Source organism: Montipora capricornis, chromosome 11 (assembly GCF_036669925.1).
Source record: "Montipora capricornis isolate CH-2021 chromosome 11, ASM3666992v2, whole genome shotgun sequence".
Classification (NCBI taxonomy): Eukaryota; Metazoa; Cnidaria; class Anthozoa; order Scleractinia; family Acroporidae; genus Montipora; species Montipora capricornis.
Window position 1 is genome coordinate 27,576,173 of NC_090893.1, and position 7,500 is coordinate 27,583,672.

A 7,500-nucleotide genomic window follows, 5' to 3' on the forward strand; every position below is an offset into this window, starting at 1 on the left:
TTTTTATGGCCATTAACAAGCAGGAAAGGGAAAGAATCTCGGACGTTAGCATTATCATAGCCCCAGGTGCACTTACACAATGGCGTGCTTCTAGTCAGTGAAGGCAAGTTTACTTGCACTGTTCGCGAAAAGCAAGTCAGGCTATAGTTTTTCTTTGCTCTAATAGAAGGTATTTGTCGCATATGTTAAATTGGCTAAGTCATACAATTATTAAAACGTCAAAAAGTTGAAGTAGGCTGCGACATACTAATTATCACCATCATCGTCATTATTTATTTCTTCTCATTTTTTTGCCAATCCGTTACGCCCAGGATTCCTCCATTGCCACGCCTTTGGAAGATGACTGATTGCTTTCACGATAGCGTCATTTGACTACAACTACCAGAATTCGGTTTGTTTTTCTTTAATTTAACTTTTGTATTCCCAGCGGGCTCAAAATAACAATAGCTCTGATTACCATGGGACAAGCAAAACCTGCAGGATTCTGGTACTTGTAGCCAAATGGTGTAATCATGGAAATGTCCTATTTGTGTATCTAAGTTCAACTATACTAATATTGAAATTAACCTTAGGAATGAACTTCCTCAACATGGCAAGCTCTTAAAGTCGCCTTCAACCCACTTCAGAAATGCACTTAACTAGATGTGCTCCTAATTTTATATCAAACACCAAGTGTCCCTTTAACTATAAGCATTTTGCTCCCTTCTGAAACAACAAGGTATGTGCTAGGGTTAGCATAATATTCAGGGTAGGGTAAATGCATCTGATAATTTTTCCTTGCTCAGTGCAGTTTAGGAGACACTTTATTATGTTAATTGTGTGTATTTCTTGACACGAGTGATGCGTCAGTTTAGCGGAAGAGCAAAGAAATACTTTTTGACGCTTATCAAGATCGGCGTACTACTACATCTCAATATGTCCATTGCTGGACATATCGCATCCGCTACTTTCTGGGTTTTCTCTTTCCCTAGGATACACTTTTGACGTCATGTTTTGTCTCAACGAGGGTTTTACCGAGACCCCAATCAACCCAAGGACTCGTTCAACCATTTACAGACCCTCTTCAAAGCAAACGTTGTGAGGTAACTGAAACTGAAACTTTATTTTAAAAATACGGAAAAAATATCATTATTAAAAAAGCAGAAAAAATACATTACATGTAAAATTTTCTATTTACTGGTTTACATATTTGCCGTGTGGGAGTCCGATACAGAGAACCGCTTATTAGTGTCTCTCTTAAAAATGCCTAGAGATTCTGTAGTGCGAAGTTCCTCTGGAAAATCATTCCATAGAGAGAGAAGCTCCGCTTTAACTGAAGCTACGTTTCAAGTAATCAGTTCTTGCTTTCGGTAATTTTTTTTTTCTTCTATCGCCAAGATCATGGGACAAAGTTCTCGGAATGAACATGTTGCAAAGATAAGCTGAGGCGAGCTTATAAACGCATTTGTACATTGAATTTGCTTTTTGCTTCGCCCTTTTAACTGATAAGTTATCCCAGCTAGGCGAGTTCAGAAGATAGCCAGAGTTCGTATCATAACTTGATTTAGTAACAACTTCGGCAGCACGATTTAGTAGTTTTTGAAGTTTCTCACTCAGCTGTCGAGACAAGCCATCCCAAACAACACTGCAGTAAATCAAAACTTGGTTTAATAAGACCTTTGTATATTTCAATAGCAGTGTGCATGGAAATAAAAGGTCTGCCTTGCTTTAATGCACCGATACTGGAAGCGACTTTTTTCGTTTTTCGAAATTGCGTGTGCTCCTTCCAGGCTAGGTTTTCATCTATGTTCAGTCCGAGAGCTTTGCTATGATTTGTTTGGTTTATTTTGACGCCGTCTACATTAATATTTATTGTCTTGTCATTTAAAGACTTCGATTTTTGATGCAAGCTAATGATCATAAAATCGGTTTTAGCAACATTGACGCTTAACGTGTTAGCTCTGAGCCAGAGATTAATGCTCTTCAGTTAAGTATTTATTTGGATCTGAAGATCAATCATATTTGATGAAGCAAAACTAACATTCCTGTCATCAGCATACATTCTAGGGTAGCTTAGGCTCAAGCAATTTGGTAAGTCATTAATATCAATTAAAAAGAGAAGAGGACCAATTGTTGATCCTTGAGGAACTCCACAGTTTAAAGGGCTTGCACTGGAAAGGTAAATGTTTACGTGGCATCGTTGCAGACGAATCGTTAGATAAGTCTTAAATCATTTCGGGGGCATCTTGATCCACCCCATATTTAGCAAGTTTTTGCAAGATGATTTTGTGATCTATAATGTCAAAGGCCTTCTTTAAATCGATGAAAATTACACCATTGAGAAGATCTTTGACAACATTAACACACCAGTAGTTGATTGTCTCCAACAAGGTAATGAGCGTACTGTTTAGAGAACGAAAGCCAGACTGGCAACCGGTTAATAAATCGTTGACATTTAGATAATTATATAGTTGCTCATAGATCATTTTTCAAAGATTTTGGCCACAGCAGGTATAACGGATATAGGCCGGTAATTGTTTAAGTCAGTTTTGGATACATTCTTAAAGATAGGTGATACTTTAGCCAGCTTCCAATGGGAAGGGTAGATTCCAGTCAGCAGCGATTGATTAAAAGCACACGTTAAAGAGGGTGCAACGACATCGGTGGCTATTTTTAAGAGTTTGCATGGAATTTTGTCAAAGCCAGTCGCCTTCCCTTCATCGATATCTTTCACTAACTTGACGACATTTTGGACATTGATCCTTTTGAAAGAGAATACCCTATTAGAGGGATTCACTTTAAAAAGTGGATCTACGGTAGGAATTTCGCGGGCTAGAGTCTGATCAATACAAGCAAAATGGTCGTTGAACGCTTCTGCTATGTCTTTAGGAGACGTTAAGACTTGATGCCCTGATTTAATCTGAGAGACTTTTATTGATTTGCATTGACGAGACTGAAGGTACTGGCCTTAAAGACTTTGACAGTGTAAAGAAACGAACCATGTTCAGTAAGATGAAGGGAGTGTTCGACAAAAAAAAATTATAAAAAATAAAAAATAAGTTAGATTGTAAGTAAATATGCCAGGCCCTAAATTAGACACAGCGATAGTTCTGACAATTTAAAGAAAAGGAGCACATAACGATAAGTATAATAAATCAATCCCTTAATTTTCGTAATTTTTATAAAAGTGCAAGCTGCACTTAAAGTGTGTGCTCTATTAAGTTGTAGATGGTGCATTGGCATAATTAATAAGAACGTAGAGTAACATTTTGTGTTTCATTTACGTTTGTGAAGGAGGAGGGGAACTAGGGAAGTTCAGACAAACTATGGTACAGTAGTTTCTCCGCTGTAGCCATTGGGCCGGGTTGAGTGAGGAAAGACGATCAAAATAATTCCAGGTAATAGGAAAGGAGACTGTACAGAAGACAACCTATTGTTACCATCGGAGTTGGGAAAGTAATTACGTAGAGAGGACTGTGGTGAGACGGGAAAAATAGGCAAGGGGACTAAAACAGAACCACATGTTACCATGAATTGGTGGGGGAAACGGTACAACAAAAGGAGTAAGAAGAAATACACTTTTCTAGGCAACTGAAGGGAAGCGTAACACTAACGGTCATTCCTTCTTACAAGGACTGTAAATCTACCTAATGACCCCTTTTTTTTTTTTTTAAATGGCATTCAGGTCCTTACGCGCGGCGGGGAAGGTAGGTATAGACATAAGAGGTGTCTATATGTTGCTCTATATCATAATACTCTTTGCTTGCCCTTCAAAAGTTTGCATAACCATTCTTTTTATTTTCTCTTGGGACCATTGTAAGTCCCAAGAGAAACTGGAAATTGCTTATGCAAGATTTTGGAGGGTAAACAAAGAGTGTTACGGTATCTTTAAAGTGGCCTATTGGAGAGGGCTCCTTAAACATCGCTGACATAGATTAAAAGGGGTAAATTTCCGATAGACGTACTGGTTCAGAAAATGAATGCGCATTGAATTATCCCATCGCAGCCAGAAATTGACAGTTAGTTTGAACAGGACTGTTGATAACATATGGAACGGTCTTTATTCTAAGACAGGTTGACGTCTAACAAACGTACGCTGTGGGGAAGATGACGCAAAACATTTTTAGTTTAGCCCCAGACAAGGTTCCTTTTCAACTTGAAATATCAATCAATTTTCTTGAAGCATATGTTGTCAACTTATTTACTCACTTTTCTTTTTTCTTCAATTGCGACTGAACCTTTATTTTACAGTACTTTCTTAAAAGCTATATATCCTTCAAAGAAAGCTCCCCAAAAGTTTTGGTAGAAGAATTTCGCGCCCTTCGTGAATTCCGAGGTTCATTTTTATTTCAGGGAGACTGGGCCGACTGACTCATGCAAAGGAACTTAGCATTCCACAAAGACCTCTCACTGGTTTGGCATATCACCTTGAATTGACGTACTTTTACTAAACAGTACTTTGTAAATGTGTCTTACTCAAAAATTTGTCAAAGATTTAATGTGTTCTGATCGATATTCCTTGTAGACGTCACAATAGGCTTGACCCAGTCCCCTCATCAGTAGAACTACGTTTTCGGAATCCATCATAAATATTGGGAAGAAGTAATGCCTTTAAAAGTTCACTGTGATGCTTTACACATTAATTACCAAGATGTCTTCTACCTCTGAAATGACGATTATCGACAGTTTCTGGTTTTCTCAAAATTGACTGTTATTGGCAGTGTAGATTACTCTGTCCTAGGACTTCTGGTAACAGATGAAAAAAAAAACAATTCCCAGGTTCTAGTCCAGCGAGTTTAGACGTCGGAGTTCGGACTTTAAAAAAAATTGATGTTAATTTCCTATAATCCCTATCAAGCGCTAAACGTCCTAAATTTAGAGAAACTTAGGAATTGTCGATAATCGTCATATCAGAGGTAGAGGATGGGTTGAAAGTACTCTACACAAGCTCGTTCCCAGGACCTCTTTCAAGGCTTCTGGGTTCGTTCCCAGGACCTCTCCTTGGCTTCTGGGCTTGTGGTAGGAAGAAGCCAAAGAAGAGGTCCTGGGAACGAGTTTATACTTTACAATTAGGATTCAGTTGCAATTTAATCTGTATCACAGCACAGAAGACCATGTTACTCTAAAGGGAAGGGGTTGGGGGAGAAGAATAAGAAATGCGAGATGATAAAAGGGGGAATTGCTAGAGCAAATCTCATGTTGCGCTATTAAAGAAATTCACGATCAGATAGATCGTAAACTTCTGCTTTAAGCCCTTGATTCAAGGTTTTTTTCAATGAATTTCATTGGTTTAAAATAGAAGAATCCGTTTCCAGGATGGGCAGCCGGGGTTGATTAGTGAGCTACCTTGTTGCAAGTAAGTTTATCGTTCATTTTTTGTTATTAAATTTTCACATTTCCTAGCAACCTGTTTATTTCAACCTCCAAAACTAAATAAAAAAACATAGTGGGAACCGAAGCACGATAAAGTTCATCTTTCCTTCGTTCCTGTCGTAATCAAAACTTAAAAAAATAAAAATAAAAAAACCTCGGACTTCTGCTTTCTAGGTACAAATAAACTTCTTGTTCAGCAGTTCTTCTCAATTATTGTTTTAAAGAATCGTTTTGTTTTTGAATGTGGTTATCTGAAGGAAACGAGGCAACCTAGAAAGGAACCTACATCCAAGGGAAGGGGGGGGGGGTCCACTTTTATTTCATGACATACAGAGTTATGAGAAGGGGTTGTGACCTCGTTTTCTGACTCATGTTTAAGGGGAAGATTACCGAATCGGTTAATATGGTTAAATTAACAAGTGGTTATATGGTGACAAAATTTTAGTTACATTTTCAAGGTAGTTAGCCCCAGACGAAGGATTTTTGTCTTTCAACCTGAAATATCGAGCAATTTTGTTGAAGCATATCTTTACCACTTTTTCCTCTCCTTTTTTTCTTCAAACTGTACTACCAATTATAAACACTGTTTAAAGATCTTTCCAATGACAAGACTGTCTTTTCAATTAAGGCAGTGCGGCCCACTGGTTAGGGCGCTTGCCTTGAGATCAGGAGATCCCGGATTCAAGACCTGGTCTGACCACTCGCTGAATTTGATCCTGGTGGTCAGTCCTTGATTCTCTAGTGCACTTGTATACTGCCAAATTGTTTACCTCCCGCCAGTTGGGATTCTCAACAAATGTTGTTGTGTTCTGCAGTTTGGTTAGTTGCTTTTTATTGGTCCTGAAAAGCACCCCTGGAGAGTGCTCAATAAAGTGAGTATGAATGCTAACAATGGACGTTCTATTTTTGCAGCTCAGTTAATAGTAGATTCTTTTCCTTTTCTTTTTTTTGCCAAACTCTCTCTATTTCTTCTTCACTCATTCAATGTCTTTCTAACTGACAAAAAGGGTCTTCAAGTAAAGCTATGATCCTCGCAGTTATGAACGCAATTTTCACAATTGCGTAAAGAAGCCTGAAAAAGTCGGGATTTCAACGGCGTTTGAACCCGTTACCTCGAGATACCAGTGCAACGTTCTAACTAACTGAGCTGTGAAGCCACTGACGTTGGGAGTTGGCTATTTGTGGGTTCCAATGTTCCCGTAAGGAATGAATCAACGATGAAATGATATATGAAGTGGATCATATTTGAACTGTGGATATGAAATCAAGTGAATTTGTCAGGCTTCTTTACGCAATTGAAAAAATTGTGTTCATAACTGCGAGGATCATAGCTTCATTTGATTCATTCCTCACGGGAACATTGGAACCTACAAATGACCAGCTCCCAACGTCAGTGGCTTCATAGCTCAGTTGGTTAGAGCGCGCACCAGTAGCGCGAGGTCACGGGTTCAGACCCCGTTGAAATCCTGAATTTTTCAGGCTTGAAAAATTGCAAAAATTGCGTTCGTAGCTGCCTAACTGCGAGGATCATAGCTTCACTTGATTTCATATCCGCATTTCATATATCATTTCATCGTCAAAAAGGGTCTTGTTGGAATTTTGTTGGATTGCAAAAGATATGTTAGTAGCCCACTTTCGATATGTGTAATTTGCACAGATCCCGCCACGGATATTTTGTAGGGTATGCCTGCTCTAGGGTACCACGAGCGTACATAGCACGATAGCACGAAGAATGCGCTTGCCAAAAGACCTTTATTTCGCTGACTCGTTTCGCCGATTGGCTTCTTCAGCGCACAAAGGTTGCACTCAATTATTGTATTATTCGTTGTCCTTTTTATACTTTCCAAGCCTCGTTAGCATTGTTGGTGTTCTTGTGACACCATTTATAATTAATAAAACGGAGAAATCTACCCATTTTCTGACTGGGATTGCCATACGACAACCCAGTAATTATAATTACAATTATAGTTATAATTATAGTTAATTATAAAGCCTAGTCGGAAAAGGCTTTGTTTACCGTTTTACGCGCGCTGTCGGCTTCGCGTGCTAATGTCATTGTCATATGACGCAATTAATTGGTTTCTAATGTTCTAAAGTTGTTTATGTTGTTCCTAATTAAACAACTTTGAAGCGGTCTTAGAAAATGTT